The 18,106-nt window shown below is 37.5% G+C and overlaps 1 long non-coding RNA gene across 1 annotated transcript in view; it reads left to right on the forward strand.

The window, feature by feature from the left end:
• LOC128144753 (uncharacterized) overlaps positions 1–17,791 on the forward strand; it is a 49,932-nt gene extending 32,141 nt beyond the window's left edge. The window contains exons 3-4 of the long non-coding RNA XR_008236207.1: positions 17,269–17,381; positions 17,496–17,791. This is a non-coding gene — a long non-coding RNA (uncharacterized LOC128144753). The remainder of the gene's footprint in view (positions 1–17,268; positions 17,382–17,495) is intronic.
• Positions 17,792–18,106: the final 315 nt, after the last annotated feature.

Genomic DNA, 18,106 nt, shown 5'->3' on the forward strand with positions numbered 1-18,106 from the left:
CTATATTTATTCCATGACTCTTTCATACAAAAGGCATAAAGAGTGCTTGCAGCAAACATGATAGCTGTCTTCATGTTTCTGTAACGTGTGTGCTAAGGTGTACGGGTGGGTTTATCTACCAAGGAACGGGAAGGTAGGAGAGCCTTAGTCCTCATCTTCTGCTTCTCCACATAGCACCAAAGTCATTGGTGTTCCCAGGACTTTTAGAGAAGGCTCATTTCTGTGCTGGGATCACCAGTGGTATTGGTTTTGCAGAAATACACAGGATTAAGGCCTCTCAAAACTGAAATGCTATGGCCTGCTCCAAATCCTCCAGTACCAGCAATGCAGAGAGATGTTCCAGCTATGGTATGCAAACACTGTGACTGCATTTTAACAATCTGATGCATCTTTCCAAATCACATTAGCAGCTATTCAGAAGGAATGATGGGTCTTTCCTTTAAGTTTACCTGACTGGAATTTCTTTTACAACTGAAAGCAATGAGGGTTTTGAAAATCAGTGGAGGTGTGCACATCGAAGTTTAAGGTTAGAATTCACAATGTAGGAGTTCAGTATGTTGTGTTCTGGCTCTTACCTAACTCCATGAGTTGGGTCTGATTTCTTTTAAAACTATACTTCTGTTTCATTTGGTAACAATCTTTATATGAGATTGTAAAAGGTGAAATAATACTCAGCCTCCTATTTTGTTAAAAGTTTTATTTTCTAAAAAACATGCTATGAAAACAATACATCATGTACTCTTTACTATCTGCAGTAATTGATTGCCGGCCCTCTGGGAGCTATATTCTCTCCTTCTGGATACAGTATGTTTATTAGAAACTCGGAAAGTTACAGAGGTGCCTCCAGATGATAATGCTTCTGTGTTGCTTGTACTAAATTGGATCCTTGGGTCTTGTACAGCAATTGCTGACCAGTAACAAAATTACTAAAGCATCAAAATATCATTAAGAGTTTTTGATCTCTCATCATGTTTAATACATCTGTAATAACAGCCTGTGCCTTTCTCCTGCTCATTTCTGACACACTGGTTCAAAAATTGTTCTCAAAAGGCTACTCTGCCTGCCACACCAGCCTTGTTTACAAGGCTGTCCACCTTGCCTATCATGTATTAATTGAGAAAATTATGCTAGGCCCCATTGGCATGATATTCTGAACAAAAAAATATATTACTTATTATATTCCCCATGTTATATAATGGAATAAACTTGTAGTCCATTACTATATGAGGAAAGAAAGAAAAGGTTGTCACATGCAATGTTATTGATGTTTGAGCTTCTGTCAGAAATATTAGCAAGGTCCTAGTGAAATAGAAGCAAATTTATTATGACTAAGTCAAAGGGATCCAGGTAGTCAGCTGCTAAGGTGTGTTAACTGAGATGATACTTCAGGAAGTTCAGCACAGAACGCCGCACCAGAATGCTGCAAGCCTGACCTTACCTAGTAAGACAACAGAAGTCTCTTCATGGCTCACTGCACACAGGACATATCTATGTAACACAATGCTAAGCAGGGTCTATGGCAAGAGTTTGTATTTAAGCCACATATAGTATTTGTCAAAAGCTAAGAATGCACTGGGGAACATAAGTTTAACACAACATACGTGCAGTCAATACTGTTCAATGCATGGGCTGCTTTTTACAATACATAAAATGTTTTAACCTTCAAAAGTTCTGAAAATATTTAGTGTACTTTCCCAGGTGGGTTGGTAGATGCATGGTGGGGCAGACTGCAGAGGAAGTGATGTCTGTAATACTGTTCAAGTAAAAGTTTTGATCCATCAAGGGTTCATTTGATATTAAAAAGAAGGAAAATGTTAAATGAATGTAATTGGAGATTAAAAAATGAGCAAAGCTAAATCTAATTGAAGTGCTGTCCACAGGGTAAGAAGTGTGCATGAAAGGTGAACCATTTTCCAAACAAATCAAAGCCTAAAGCCTCAAAGAATGCATTGTAAACAAGATACACTAGAAGGGAGTGTACATTACACAGAAGGTATCTGGGTGTATACTGCAATCACCTTTGGTATTGGTTTTCCTTATAGCCTGTTTCTTCCAGCCCATTACTTTAAGACTAAAGATGTGAAGAAGTCTTTTCATTCTTCTGCTGTTCACATCTATCAGGTGGTGGAGTGAGAGTGTGAATCAGGTGAACTTAGCATATATTGCTTGCATGGAAATGGTGAATCAGAAGAAAAAAGTCTCCAGAGAGACTCCTGGGACCTCTGCATGTGCTTAAGAAGCCCCGGTGCTGGAGAGTGCTTCTTGTCAGTCTGCAAGATAGTGTGGTTGGAGTTCTTCCAGCAGCTTTGGGGACAGAGACCCTTCAACAGGCACACCTGAAGACTCCTTGGCAAGGAGTAGGTGAGCAACACCTGCCAGTGGAATACCTGGGTGGACCTAACATGATTATTTTACTGTAGCTTTCAAAATATAAAGGGGGCTCATAAGAAAGATGGAGAAAGACTTTACCAACGCCTGTAGTGACAGGACAAGGGTAACTGTTTTAAACTAAAAGAGGGAAGATTTAGATCAGATATTAGGAAGAAATTCTTTACTGTGGGGGTGGTGATGGCACCAGAACAGGTTGCCTAGTTGTGGAAGTTGCGGACCTCCCATCATTGAAAGTGTTCAAGGTCAGGTTGGATGGGGCTTTGAACAACCTGATCTAGTGAAAGATGTCCCTGCCCATGACACGGGGGTTGGACTAGATGATCTTTAAAGGTCCCTTCCAACCCAAACCATGCTATGGTTCTATGATTTTCCTCTGGTGCAAAACCCAGTTCATTATGAATAACACTATGTTGTCTCATGTAGGCATACTCATGTAATTGCGTTCTCAGGGCTTTACTTAAACAGTCCTTTCTCAAGTTTAACTTTCATAAGTTTCATTGGGATTTATGGATTCTGAATGCTTCTCCAGCCTTGAGTAGTGCCAGCTTTGGCTGAAAAAGAGCTAAAAAGAAAGGAAAGACTTACAGATTTACCCCTTAAGGAATTTAATATTTAATGACAAGTAGTTTGTTTTGAAGTTGACTGGATGTTATAGATGCTGTGGACTCAGGATGAAAATAAAACCTTTAAGCATGTCAAAGATGAAAGACAAAATTGACCAAATTGTAAGCTTCATTTTTATGCATCTAATAATGTTCAGCTTTAGTTAGCTGTCCCCCTATCAGCTACTCTGTGTTTGACACAGATATTTTTTGTGGATGTCATGTATTGTCCAGCTTTTCAGAATACAAGCCTAAGAGAAACATAGTATCGCTGTCTTTGTTCCAGAGTATTTTCCAGAGTAATCTGCTATGGAGATTCATAATGTTATTTGAGGACCATGACTGCACAGAGCAGAAGGTCACCTTGAGGAATGGTCAAGGTTTGGTCCTTAAATAAGACTGTAATAAATATGAATTCAACCTCCAAACTGTTGATGAATTTTGAAGAATCTAGTCAAACAGTAGGATCTGGAAGCTATAATTTACAGAATTGCTAAAGGTTTCTAAGGAGGAGGTACACCCTTTTCTTGTGCTTTTAATTACATTTAAACTCTTTCTCTGGACAGTTAAGAAAGGGGCAAGGCTGGGTAGGACTGAGAACTGCACAGAGGAAATAGTTAATCTAGAATCATGGCAGTAGAATTGAAACGTAGATTTTATGGTTGCACTTTCAATGGTCTCTGTTTCTGGCAGGAATCAACTTAATCAGGCATCTTCTCTGTTCACAGAGCATTCAACATAGGATACACTATAAGCTAATTTTTATGTAGTTATGCAAATTATGGGAAAATCACAATAGTTTTTCTATTTCTTTTTTTTAAAGAGTAAGCAGAATTGGACCAATACTGAATAAATTTGAAAATTTTAACCTTAAAGTTGGGCTTCATTTTCTAGATCAGATACTCATTTCACTTCAAGCAATGAAACACAGAAGTTACTTTTTTACTTTCTGACTTGCAGCCAAAAAAGCATTTTATCATATTTACACAGCATGTATAGGTAACTAGTGATAGAAAGGACAAAAGGTATGAGATCAGGCAATGTAGTGAAAATTATATCCTCAGTACCAAATCATTTTATATGTGTAATTGTTACCATGAAAGTGAACAGAGATTTGCTTGACTAGCGAGAAACTATTAGGGAAATATTTAGATATTAGATTAGGCCAAGGGCCCAATCCTCCAGGACTAATTTAGAAAAGCACCTGTGAAATGAGTAGTCTATTGACCTCAGGGAAGATGACCATATATTTGAAATGAAGCAAGTGTTTTGCTGCATCAGATGCATAGTGCATAGAATGGAGTTTGCAAGTTGTCGTTGAGGAATAGATTCAGCAGTTTGGGATCAGTACCTAAGTCACTACAGTTCTAGTACTAGATACTTTAAATTCAATTCAATAGTATCTTTACACATCCTGCCTGTTTAATTATCATTTCAAAACTGCTCATGCATCACTATTTTCTGACTCTACAGAACCATAGCTTAATCATGTTAGCAACTGTCTTTGATTTCTCTTTTATAATGGGTACAATTTTGCATAATAGGACACTTAAATCGGCTTACTCTGCTGCATTGGTTTAGCTGTTGTCACAATATTATCCTTAATTTATATGTAGTTTTGAAATTGTATCTGCTTGTCTTGTGGAAGTGTGCATTGGTTTCTCCTATCTTTTCTCAGATGAGATAATTTTCTTTAGGAACATTCAAAGGCACAAAGATTGTAGTGATTAAATGATGACATTGTTAAAAAAGTCCAGTATTAGGAATATTGAGGAGAGGAGATACCTGTACTAGAGAAACATTTCCTGAAAAATGTTTCTTTTTTACAAAAGTTTTGTGTATGTGTGTCGACAATTATCCAATACATATATGTACTCATTTTTTGTTGATAATAAGAAGGAATCCTAAGTGTTTAATCACCAGGGACATAATGCAATATCTGTGGGCAGTTTACTAATGCAATTTTTTTCCATCCCACACCTCTGCTTTATGACACTAGGCAAAACTGAGTATTTTGTGTCAGATTACTGCAGCATGAGCTCTATTACAACTTTCTACAACAGACAAGCAAGGATGTTGGTAGTATTTGGTGTATTATTTTGTTTATGATGAGATGTCCCTCATGCATATGTAGAAGAAAACTAAATGCGTATTGCTCTTGAAGAAGGATAGAGTTAAACGTAATTTTAAGAAATGCGTTTGTTTTCTTTTCACAAGGAGGGGCATAGTCAGCCTTAATGGCTCAGTGAGGCAGAAGTCATTCGTCAGGGAAATTTTTGGAAAGGGAAACTAAATATTATTAGTTTTCTAGTCTATTTTACTTATACAATTTGCATGCAATCTATGAGCATCACGTTATCTGTGCTTGTTGAACTTTGATGTTGGAGACTTGGACCCTGGTCAGTGATAAAATGGAAGGGCTCTGTGGGGAGTGGAAGCACAGCATGTGTCTCTGCTTTTCAAGACATAGCTGGGAGCGAAGTTAAATCAGTCTGAAGTTGCTGCTTAGCATCTTACTAACTAAATGGTCAAAAAGCAGTAATAAAGCATATTTCATAGACTTAATGTTTAAATTAGAGGCCACTCTTGTGTGTTGCCCCAGGATTCAGATTATGCCTGTAGATTAGCCTAGTGCTTTTCTCCCGACTAAGGAGAAATAAGTTGTGCCAGTCTTTTTTTCTGAACTGCAGTGTTTTTCCTAAGGATGCAGGCCAATCTTTTAGGCCATGTTTTATCTTTTCCTGGAGAACATGTTGTTTCTATAGGTTATGTTCCCCTAAAGCTAAAATCATAGTATCTCATGCAAGGTGTAAAGGCCTCTTTGAGAACATGCATGATTTTAGTAAGGGATGCATACAAGTCATGTAATATTTACTTAGCTGAGATTTCTAATGTTATTTAAGTTAATTCAGGAGGCTCCATGTGAAGAATATACCCTGTAGCAATGACAGGAGAAGCAGAAGGACATATATTCTTTTCAAGTAGCAATTAATTTCCAAGAGTTTCTCCTCATGGATGGAAAATAATGAGCCATATTTAATAAAACTTGTTGACAAATAAGCAAATAGAATTAGTCATGTCATTTTGTGGGTTTTTTTGTTGTATGTCTGTTGTCCCACCAGTTTTCCAGCTTTCCTACACAATCTGGCCTTGGAATTCCATATTGATTAACTAGAGGAGCTACACTCCAGACTGTGGTTCAGGTATTATTGTGTAGTATTTTTAAAGACTGTGACTTTGTTCCATACCTTTCTCCTTTAACACTGCTTAGATACAATCCCAACTGATACTGATAGGTAAAATAAGACAAAATCTTTGTGACTTTGGAGAACTAAATCAGAATCAAAATATACCACATCAGATTTAATGACAAACCAAAACAAGAGGACCTTTGGGAACTCTGGGTTGACAAGTGGCTCAGGATTATCACACTGTGCCATGAGCTCCTGACCCTCCCTATACTTTCGTAGATTTTAGAAGAACTTTTTTTTCTTGTTCTTACACAATACAAGCAAAGGAAACAGCATGATCTTCTCACCTCCACTACCACCTCCTCCTTTATCACCTTCCCAAATGCATTTTTTTCCCTATTTGTATCAGTAGGCATTTAGAATTATTTAATGAATTAGCAACTGAGGGCAAGAAATTATTTGTAAGCATGCATTTTGAGGTTATTTTTATCCCATTGAAAACTCATTAAGGATATCACCACTAATGTCTTGCAATAGATTCCTAATTACACAGAATAACTTCACTATCATATTACTTAATGCAAAAAATGTTAATCAAAGTGGACATTTAAGGTCAGCCTTCAGTCCTGTAATCACTTATGTACGCTGATTATGATGTTTGTTTACTTTAGAAGTATGCTTGGTTTCCACAGATGTAAATGGAAAAGCCTGTGGCTTGTTATTTCCAATAACTTTTATTTCCAATTTACACAGACAGAGTAAATGCTGTTAATGCTCTGTGGGTGTAGTAAGACTTGCCCCATAGATCCAGCTGTACTCTGTACTCTTCCCCACCACCATCACCACTTTCTGCTACACCACAGAACCAGAAGCCTCCACAAAGTTGGATATATTGCAGCACCTTTTGGAGAGACTCGGAGTGCCTCTACACCCTTAGGGGTTAGGCATGTTGGTGACAGAAGGCTGGAGCCCTCTTTTCCCTCACATTCACCTTCTGTCCCCATTCTGAACACCTTGGGAGAAGCTTAGGTGAAGCAAGAGCTGCAAGGTAATATGTCCTTCCTCCATATGGGCTCCACCTGAAACCATGGGATGCAGAACAGCTTTCGTCCACATGAAAAGACCAGCATTAGAGCATATGTTAAAACATCAATACCTTGTATAGTTAAAATATTTATAATGACTTTTTTTTAAATTTTGTTTTCCTGAGGTTGCTTTGTAGGTCAAACTTGTACTAAGGACTGTGACTAATAAAGTTTAGGTCAAGCTAAGAGCACCAGAACCACCCCTAACCCAATGAATATCCAAACAATTCTGCTAATAACAATTACTAAGATGCTTTATGCAACACACACACACACACACAAAAAGTTTGCTGGCCTATGCAGAAAGAAAAATTACTAAAATCTGTTTGAAAGTTTCATATATGCATGGATTATGATGGATTGTTGAAAGGAAGAATTTCCAGGGAGCCCTCCAGGTAAGAGAGAGTAGCTGGGGTTGCTGAGTTGCCTCATGGTGCAATTGCTTTTCTCAAAGCCGCTATACTTGCAGAGAATTTCTTCAAGGGCCTATCGGAGACTCCCATACTCCCATAAATACCATTATGTTGATGGGGCTCATTTATCCTGACACCAGTATTCATCTGTGCTATGAAACTACAAAAATCCAAGGTGTTTTCATGGCCAAGGATAAGAAAAGGCAGAAGATATTTCATTTGACAGTAAGAATTACACATTTTCCATTTTTTTGAAGGCTCTTTTATGTGTCATATGGGAAGATCTCCAGAGATTGATTTTTTGTTCAGGAATTTGTTCGAGACCCATATAAAATTAGTTCAGTTCTGCAATTATTAATCACGACAAGAAGCACATATTCATTGAGAAGGATTCTTTTGAGTCCCATGAGACCACTCAGACAAGTTTGTGTGTGAATACCATCTACTGCAAAACTAACGGCTTGCTGAATTTTATTTATAGCCCATTTAACTTCTGTGAATACTAATTAAATGGGGCTTTTTTTTGTACATATTAGAGGTGAGTGATTGTGGCCACGTTGAGAATTTGCAGGGAATTTGTGATAAGGTTTAAGCTGAACTAAGCAGAATTTTAATAATGTGAATATTTATGGACTTGTGTCTATTAAAAAATAATTCCAACTTGGTATTAAATATGTCCTTTTTAAAAATTATTTAGTTTCGGAAAACATTTTTTTAAATTAAATTGTAAGACTATTTTGAAATAAAAGCCATTATTCTGAAATGGTAGGCTAAAAAGGGGGGGGGGGGGGCTTCATTTGGTTCAAAATGACCTACAGAACAAAGAGCATTACTGAAGACATAATGAAATCAAATGTTTTAACATCTTTGAATTTTTTGTCCAAGAGTATTTGCAATGTTTGATCTGATTTCTTACAAAATCTCTGTTCCTCCAAAACTCCATTTTTTAGCAGTTTTAGTATTTGTGAAAAAGTCATCCCGTTCTAGTACAGCTTTCTCATACAGCTTTCCTTTCAAACAAGAAGGCCTGATCCTCAAATAAGATAAAAGTTCAGAATCAGGTTTCCCAAAGTAGTTACCTACTTAACAATGGCAAAATTGTGTTCAAACAATGTTTCTGAAACATAGAATTATATAACTAAATTGGCTAAGCAGAAATATGCAAACTGTTGCCACTATTTACTTTCTCAAGTATCTGTTCTGTATAGTTATAAGTTTATGTTTACTTGAGAAATTTCACTATTAGGCAGGTAGTTCTTAAGCATAGTAAGTACATAGCTTGTGAGATCCTCTTAAACCCTTGCAGCTTTGCATCCCTGCAATTTTTGTGACACACAGATTTTATGTTGGCCTCCTGCAGAAAAAGCATTTCATAAGGATAAACACATGTTTCAGATGAAGTAAGTCCACCTGGTTTTGTCTGTTGTTTTTAAATAGCCCCAAGGACTTCCCAGAACTGTGCTTGAACAGAGAATAGTCCTGTCAGAGCAGTTGGAAGTGGTGTGAAGAAACAAGGATCTCTTCTTCAGTCTGCCTCTGAATCATATTGGGTCACTTTAAAACATTGTTTTGCTATGTTACATTTGAAAATTTGTGTAGTCTAGGACAGTGATCTCCACACTTTTTTGATTGTACATCCCTATGAGCACCTCCAATATATGTATATGTATTTATAAATTATACACATGTACTACTGTACTAATATGTCATGTACATTTTAGAACATACAAAAAATAGAAATTTATAGGGATGAGATAAATATTAACTAAACAGTATTTAAAATTTTTACTTTATTTTTAAATTTTTTTTTAATGGTACAACAAATGTTTTCTTCCCACACACCAATGGATTGTCTTGCACACTCCCTGGGTTGTGTGCACCCCACTTTGGAGAGCACTGATCTAGGACATGAGTGAGAGCCAAGGCACAATTTAGACTGGGGTCTTGAAGTTAAAAGTTTGTGACCTTTCATGTTCCCAGGTTTTCCAACCCCACTAAGGACTCTCTGTGATAGCTTCTTCTTGCTAATGTTGCATAAGGGGAGCAGTATAGACAGAGTTTTAAAGCATCTCGGTGTGGCATTGCACTTTTGTTAAATGTCTTTAGCACCCTTAATGTAAAATAAGAATATTCACGCAGGGAATTATTGTGGAATTGCTATAGCATTTTAAATTCAGAATCTCACCAATTTCCCAGTAGTCTCCCCTTATGTAAAGCACCATTTTCTTCCAGTGGGAGCTCCTAATTCTCTTATGCTTCTGAGAAAATGTCAACTGTGCTTGATGAAATACAGTCATTTGCTCTTGATGCTTTCTATTTTTTTCCTCAATGCACCATTATAATCTATAACACTGAAAAGAACATTAGAAACAACAACTTAGGCTCTGGACATTGTATAGCTGACGTAACAAGTCACACAAAGTTTCTTTCAAGTTCTGATATACTCTCAGTCCAAGTTGTTACTGAATTTCATTAACCAGTTGAGTAAGCACACAGCATCATACAGTGATGTTATAGCAAAACAAGCAGTCGCTGTCATCTCCTCTAAAGGAGATGCTGCTTTAAAGAATTGACAGAAAATTATTCTAAACACAAGAACAAGAAGATTGAGAATATTACCTGTCAGCATCTAGAATGAACATAGCATGCATTATTTTAGACAAATTACTTTACATGTTGTGTGCAGAGGACTACAGTTACTATAGTAACAAAATGTGCTTTGATTACTTAAATATTGTATGCTATAAATCTTCATTAGGAATTCTCTTATTACAAGAACTATCTATCCCATAATGCATTTCACTGAGCTAGAGCGGAGGGGAATAGGTGCTTCCATGAGCATTTGGATATGCCGTCCTAAGACAGACACTGTCTCACCCTTCTGTCATCATCATTCAATACTTCATCTAAAGCAGGAGATCTATGATCAAAGCTATTGAACTGAAAATATTTGCAAGAGTTGGAAAAAAACCAGCCATGACCCGATTCTTACAGATATAGACAAAACTTGATCCTTTAATAATACTGCCCTCCTTTTTAATCTCTCGTTGTGTTTGTGAACTTGGGTCTAGCTGCTTTATTGTACAGGACCAGAATTAAAGTATGAATGATTCAAATATGCAACTGTATGTTGTTCCAATATTGTACACATGATTATACTATAAGACAGTTCATAATCATGTAGAAATCAATGAGTTTGTTGTCTTGTATAGAAGGTCTATATATTCCATACATAATTTTTGTCCATTTTTTCTTTCTGGATCCATTTCAGTTCTTGAAAATCAGGTCAAATTCTCTTTTAAGTTGGAAAAAAATCACATTTTGATTTCAAGGTCAGTTGGTTCTGCTGTAATGATGAATTTGGTCAGCTTTCGGGGCACATACAGGCCTGTTCTAATGGATGTGGAGACTGCATGGATCAATAGTTTTGATATGGTCGATGTTCCTTGCAGGAAACTGGAACTCCAGGGAATCCCTGAAAAGGTGACAATAGCCTTTCTGCCCAGGCAGATCTGTGTACCTTTGTATGTTAAAATCTGTAACACACTGCTAAAGTAATAATGCCAATTTCCAAATCATATTGGTATAAGAATTTCAGTGTTTGCAGTTGCTGATTTTTTAATGCTTTGATTAACTGCAAAACAGTATATACACTGTTTTTGTAATCTGTCCCATAAAGACAAATACTTTGATGTGTGTGAGTATGCATTTGCAAGAATTAACAAAGGAAACCATTTACTGTTCTTCTATTTTATAATAAAATGCTTCAGGAGGTTAAACAATCCTTGCATAATCTGGGAGAGCTCTCTTCACTTATTAGTATTGCAACAAACTGCTTGCCCCACAGATAAGCTGTACCTAACAGCTTCTTAATGGCTTGAAAGTTGCCTTGTCTAGCATAGCTGTGGTGTTTCGACAAGGCCAGCATGTATCTGATAGGCCTGCCAAAAAGAACAAGGTAAAGGAAGCATTGAGAGTTGGAGTTTCTTGAATGAGTGGAAAATTTCATATTTTAGAAACTGGATCCTACAGTGCTGACAAAATTAAATGTCGCTTTTAGGCTAAGATCTATCATGAATGTGAGTTGAACATACATTTTTGTGAGGGTAATGGGATTTGTTTTAAATTGAGCTGGAAGACAAAACAGGGACCTGCATTTGAGTGTATGCATTGAAAATGGGGTAGGAGGGGAAAGGGTAAAAGCAACCAAGGTATTCCTAGAGAGTGTGAGGAAAGGGACGAAGGATGAATGGACGGATTATGGAATTTTCTATTCCTGAGGTGATTTAGGCATGCAGAAGTACTTGATTCCTTTAACTATGTGCAAATGCTGATTTTGAATAGACCCTGAAGCCTCTGCAGTGTGGATGCGACTTGGCCTGGAAATGTGGGTACACTGAGGTCCTACCAAATACTGCTTGAATATAGCCTTAGGGAATCTGAGGTTTTAACGATGACAGACTGGAATAAACCTTGTGCTCCCTAGTTTGCATGGAGGGAAAAAGATTTCTTTCATATGATCCTGCTTCTCCTTGCCCATCCTCATGTTCCATTCATTTGTTTTTCTAGAGCTGAGGCTTGATGTCCAGACTCACTTTTCTATGTTTCTGCCTCAGAAAAATCTTTCACTGAGTGCAGAGTTTGCTTGTGGTTGGATTTTTTTTCCTGAAGAAGTCCCAAGTAAAGTTAAACAACAACAAAAAATACTTTAGCATTTGACTTCTGGTGTTTTCTAAATATTTTATTAACAGTTCTGTTAAAATACTCCTAACTGGGTGCTTAAAGTGGTCTGATGTACTGTATGAAAGCCCACAAGGAGAAAAAAAGCCTTCAGAGACTTAAGATGCCTCATCCTATTTGTTTGAAATTTAATTTTGATTTGGCAGCCTGTTCTACCTCTTCACTGCTGAAGGATTGTGTGTGCAATCAGGATATACTATATTTAATGCATCTCACATGGATACATGTGCATTCATGTAGAGGCTTGGTTGCATCCTGGTGCTAGCATGTCTTACACTACCATAAGGGCTAAATCTCATTTTACTGAACTCTTCTACTGTAATGTACAGGGTATGTGCTTATAGATTAACAGAGAGAAGGGGAAAAAATGACAGAAAAAAAATTTATTTTGCCCTGAATTAGGCAACTCTAATCCTGCTTTAAAGGTGATATTCCCAAAATGTGCTCATTATTTGGATGGGGATTGGTTTTTTGTATTTGAATGTTTCCAGCAATGTGTGATAAAGAAGGCTGGGATCTGCAGAGGAACTAGGAGATCACATCGCACTTGTAGTTTCACATACATTATCAATGGAAAGGGATTCCTCAGTAATGAAAATTCCTCATAAGGGCTCTCAGTTACCATGCATAACATGAAAATGTCATTCTATGTATGCATCAACAGGCCGGTGTACATTGTGTATTCATTATATGTATTGTACAATAATGTATACCAAAGTGTGCATTTACTGTGCATTACAGGAATGATTGTAATATTTACAACTCTTGAACTCTTGTGTTTGTTTGTTTTTAAATACATGATAAAGCAATGGAAGAAGCCAAATATACAAATCTATAACAAATGTAATATCACCACAAGATGCAATCTAACTGAGCCCCACAGCAAACAGCTTAGTGCCCGTGCACAAATAGTGCTCGTCACTCTGGAGTGTGGGAGGGTTAATTCTGGGCAGTTTGGGAGTGAGGTTTTGCACTGGTTGAAGGGAGCACAGTAGATACGTGGTCCAAAGAACACACAACACTCCCTTGTTCCCTGGCCTCCATAAACTCTCCTAGTAGTACTTTTTATAAACAAAGACAAACAGATAATCATCCTACCCATCTGCTGACCACCATTTGCAAGCTGGTTTCTCAGTGTTCCAATTTAGGAGGATGTAGTCAGGGAGAGATCCTTCCAAGAGTCTGTTCAGTGCAGGAGCCACTCACGATTATTGTGAACTGCTTGCTAGAGTTGTCTTTTCCTCTCCAACAATGATTGACCGAATAGCTAGTGTCTCTTAAGCTTAGACCCAAGTGTAAGGCATCATTCAAGTTACGTGGTTAGTCACTATTATTCAATGTCTTCTGTCTTTTTGAAGGAGCATAAAAATTGGCAGTTGCCCTGATTTTAAATATCAAATCTTTTTTGAATAAAGTTGTTCAGTTAAATGGCCAAATTCCTACCCAGGGGTAATCTGTAATAAGCACTCTGCTGAGAAACAAAACCATGGCAGCTTTCCATTTTTGAAGTGTTTGCAGCATCTATTATAAATCAGACACTATCAATATTGAGGAAGTTAGCTTTTCCATTTTTGGAGTCTTTTTGAAATATTTAAGAATAACTTCCTTAGGAAAAGTGGATTGTGCTGCCTGTTAACATTAGCTCCCTAAATTTAGTGCATGCTGTTACCATTGAAATCTCCACACTTACCACACACTCCCAATAGCTCTTATTGCTTACTGCTGAAGTCTAGTATCTACTGACAACTTGTCCAGCAGCTTGAAGGCTCTCTGGAGTTGTAAAGCCTATTTTATATCCATCAGGACTGAATAACATGGTCAGCAGTCATCATTTAGAGATGAGACAGATATCGAACTTCAGGCTGAGAATGCAAAGATGTCTTTCTCTGTATCCAAGCGACAGGGATTGTCACAGTGTCTAGTAGTTCAAAACAAAATATGTTTCCATAGAGCATTTCAATGGATCTCCAGTGTTACTCTGTCTGTTTGAAAGGCTATTTGTTTACAGCACTTCAAGGAAGATTTCTCAGTGTTTATTGCTAATGTGATTAGGCAACAAAACCAAAAACTAGGCAGCAGAGATCTGTCTATAGAGTTGTAAGTTTTCTAAAGCTGTTCTGCAACCATCTGTAAGCCTCTCTAGCAAATCTGGGTCTTCTGTAGTATTTAAATTAGTGGTCAATTTTTAAATAGAAATGTGTCCATTAGCGTATAAAAGCTGAGGAACCATTACCTGAGGAAATCTCTTCCCTTCTTCACATGTCAAAAACTGATTTGGTGACCTTCATTTTGCACTGAATGTAAGATCCATCCATTTAAATCTCTGGGCTTTCTATTTGAACAATAGACAATCGGAAGGGAAAAGGACAGCTGATGAACTAATGGTAGTGAGAACTCAAGTTCTCACAGGTTGCATGTTTTTACTTTTTTGTGGTTTGGTTTTGTTGGGTTTTTTTTCTGTTTTCCTCCTCTGTTTCCAGCTTCTTGCCCATCTTGGCTGTAAGTTTAGAAGATGTAAGAATCATGTTTTTGTAAATTAAATAGAAATAAATAGGTGCCAGTTATTGCAATTGAGCCTGGAAGGTCTTTTCCTGCTTTTTACTTGTGCATGTCTGTATAAGAGTGCGTGTGTGTATTTCTGTGTATGTTACCTTATACTAACTTAGAGATGAGCATAGTAGATATGTAGCAGGTTTTCACAGACATGTGAAGAGAAAAATTATTTGGTAACAATTTAACAGCCTTACAAGTGAAGAAGCTCATTTTGACAAATCCAAACAATTGGCAGCATTTTTCTTCATGTGTTTGTTGTTAACTCATAAGAAGAGCTGCCTCCACAGAACTGCTGCAGTCTTGGATAGATGGACTGCAGTCACTGCAGGGTGGCAGAGTAGGAAGGCAGGGGAGAGAAAGTTTCTACCTGTGATAACTGCCATGAAGAGAAGTTGCCTTTAACCTGTTGACAGTTGAAGGCTTTCTTTGGGGAGTGAAACATATGTAATATGCCTGGAAAGTCCATTTTACTAATTGGCCAGTGGAAGCAAACAGCACTCCACAAGTAGCTTGTGCAGGCATGTGTGGTTCTGTACTAGTAGCAACACTAATGGATCTTCCATACCCACTGATTTCAACTAGATTGTAAGCAGAAGCAAGAGATCGAATCAATAGAGGAGGTAGCAAGATAAGCCAGGAGTCCTACCTGAGTGCACAGGTTGTAGGTTGAGATATGTCTGCCAAACAACCACTGTGTAAGCAACAATCTGATGGGGGGATGTGGAGAGGAAAAATAGCCTGCAAGACAATTATCTTTTTAGATACTTCTCTTTGTCATGATCATCAACCTTGAGAGTAACATTAGTCATTATTTGTATCGCTCAATTGAGACTATTTTATTTTAAACTGATGCAGCATTCAGCAAAGCTGTATATCACACTTTTGGAAAGGGCACAGTTTTTAAATTTACATGGGAAAATGGCATAAGGCGAGATAAAAAGAGAAAGCCTTTAGTTGTGTAAAGTAATACAGACAGAGGATGTAGTTATGAAACTGGATACCAGTTGATTTATTCCTGGTGCCATAAGAAGTGAGTAGGGAGTAGGGAGGTGGGTTTGGGCCACACAGTTCTTCAACGCTTCAGGCTGAGAGCCACCACTGTTCAACAAAACCACAGTAAGCAGCCTTATAACGGTATCTAGAAATTATTTTTATAGTATTTGCTTTCACTTTATTGATTTTATGAGTTTGTGATGAGCAATATGTTTAAACCTTGTGAATGTCCTCTTCCCTGTTACCATTTTACTTTAGGTGCAGGAGTAGGGCAGTAAGTCCTAATAGCAAAGGAACTTAAGGTAGGCTTGTGACACGGCCCTGCAGAGATGCTTAGGACGCCTGTCAGTGAACTAGTTCAGGCATTATGAGTAAAAGCAATCTGGGCATCTTTCAACTGTGTCTTGCAGACAGACTTCCAGAGCCAGACAAAGCTAAGAGAGATGCTGTGGAAAATGCATTTGCATAATTCAAGCAGTTGACATTATCTGATAAAAGAAACATAGACAAAGAGCTTCAAGAGGGTTAGAACTGAGATGACTGTAATGCCAAAATAGCACTGCCACATATGGGCCTTAACCTCATAAATTAGCAGGTGGTAGCTTTTTGCTGGCAGTTACCTGAAATTCAGGACCCTACCATGCGAAAAAGAATATTTTTTTCTGAGCTCCTTGAGCACATATTGCTCCTCCTGCTTGGGGAGAAACACCCATAAGTGTGTGTTAAATTTAACATGCATTAATTCATAATCCATAAATTTAGTATCAATGAATGCATTTATTGAGAAAAAGTATAATGAGAGAGTTGAAAGAAAGAAGGATGAGGACGAGATCTGCATTTTCTGCTTTTCCATTTTTCTTCCTTAACTGTATTTTCTCTCTCTGCTTCAGAGCCTTTACCACCACCACAGCTTTCATTTCTTCTTCTGCTTTCCCTCCACATCTCAGGTTCATGTGGATGGCTTCACCCTGCTTTTTCAGGTGTGCCTCAGTCCAACAGCTCTTAATTAGTCCTCCTCATGATTTTTTGGGAACCTCATACCCCAGGTTGGCACCCTCCAGCCTGCCTTGTGCCCCAGAGTTCATCCTAGCCCTTCTCTCCCACTTCTCAATCTGTCTCAGGCTCCACATCACCTTAATAAACTATTTCTTATTTTCTTGACTTTTTTATGTGCTACCCTCTTGGAGTTTGAGAGTAAATAACACATTCTTTTCACTTTCCTTTTTAAAATGAGTTTCAGATTTCAAATCTTTGCTATACATATATATACACATATACATGTATTTTATTTATTTATCAGATCTTCACTTTTGGACCTTCACAACTCAAAAGGGTGACCCTGGAACCCCTGTTTTCTAAAGCCAGATTCTGGCATTTAGCAGCTCCTTTGCTCAACATACCATTTAAAGCAAGGTAAGTAGGACTTTAATATGCACACCATCTGCATTTCCCTTCTCTCTGATCAAAAATCTCAACCATGTTCCACCTGCTTCCTACAGCATAAGGTAATCTTGGCTTCTTTTTCAGAACCAATGAGAATCACTCCTCCAGTGGTTTGTGGAAGATTTTGCATCTGTATTTGAGGAAACATATGTATATTTGCACTCCCTTTCTCATTTATGCTATAATTTCCCCTATAATACTCTTGGGGGAGTAGGCTCCATTTCACATAACCTCTAGAATTGTGTGCATTATAAATTCTGTTCTTACATTTAGCTTTAAATCAGTGTATTGCATTATGCAGTCTTACAGTTAAATCCTGAATTTAAGCTATTAATGAATCCTTTTTAATGAACTAATGTAAAATTCAAATGTAGCTTATAAAAAATAAATACACATTGCTCAGAATCTGAAAGTGCTTTCTGGAAAATAGTTGTTCCTGTCATTTTGCCTTTTGATAAAATACTAACAGAGTTTCATAAGACAAAAAAGAAGACGTTCCTTCCGCCAGATTTCAACAGCGACTGCAAATAATGGGAGTGTGAAGAGAATAAAAAAAACAGACAGGAAGAATCCTGTGTATGGTAAAAAATTGACCACCTTAATCTATATTTCAGAATCCCTCCTTTCTTCTCTTATGACAGTGATTCCCCCTTCTTGCAATGTGGGGTTTGGGGTTTTTTTATGTATAACATGGC

The sequence above is a fragment of the Harpia harpyja genome, chromosome 1 (assembly GCF_026419915.1).
Source record: "Harpia harpyja isolate bHarHar1 chromosome 1, bHarHar1 primary haplotype, whole genome shotgun sequence".
Classification (NCBI taxonomy): Eukaryota; Metazoa; Chordata; class Aves; order Accipitriformes; family Accipitridae; genus Harpia; species Harpia harpyja.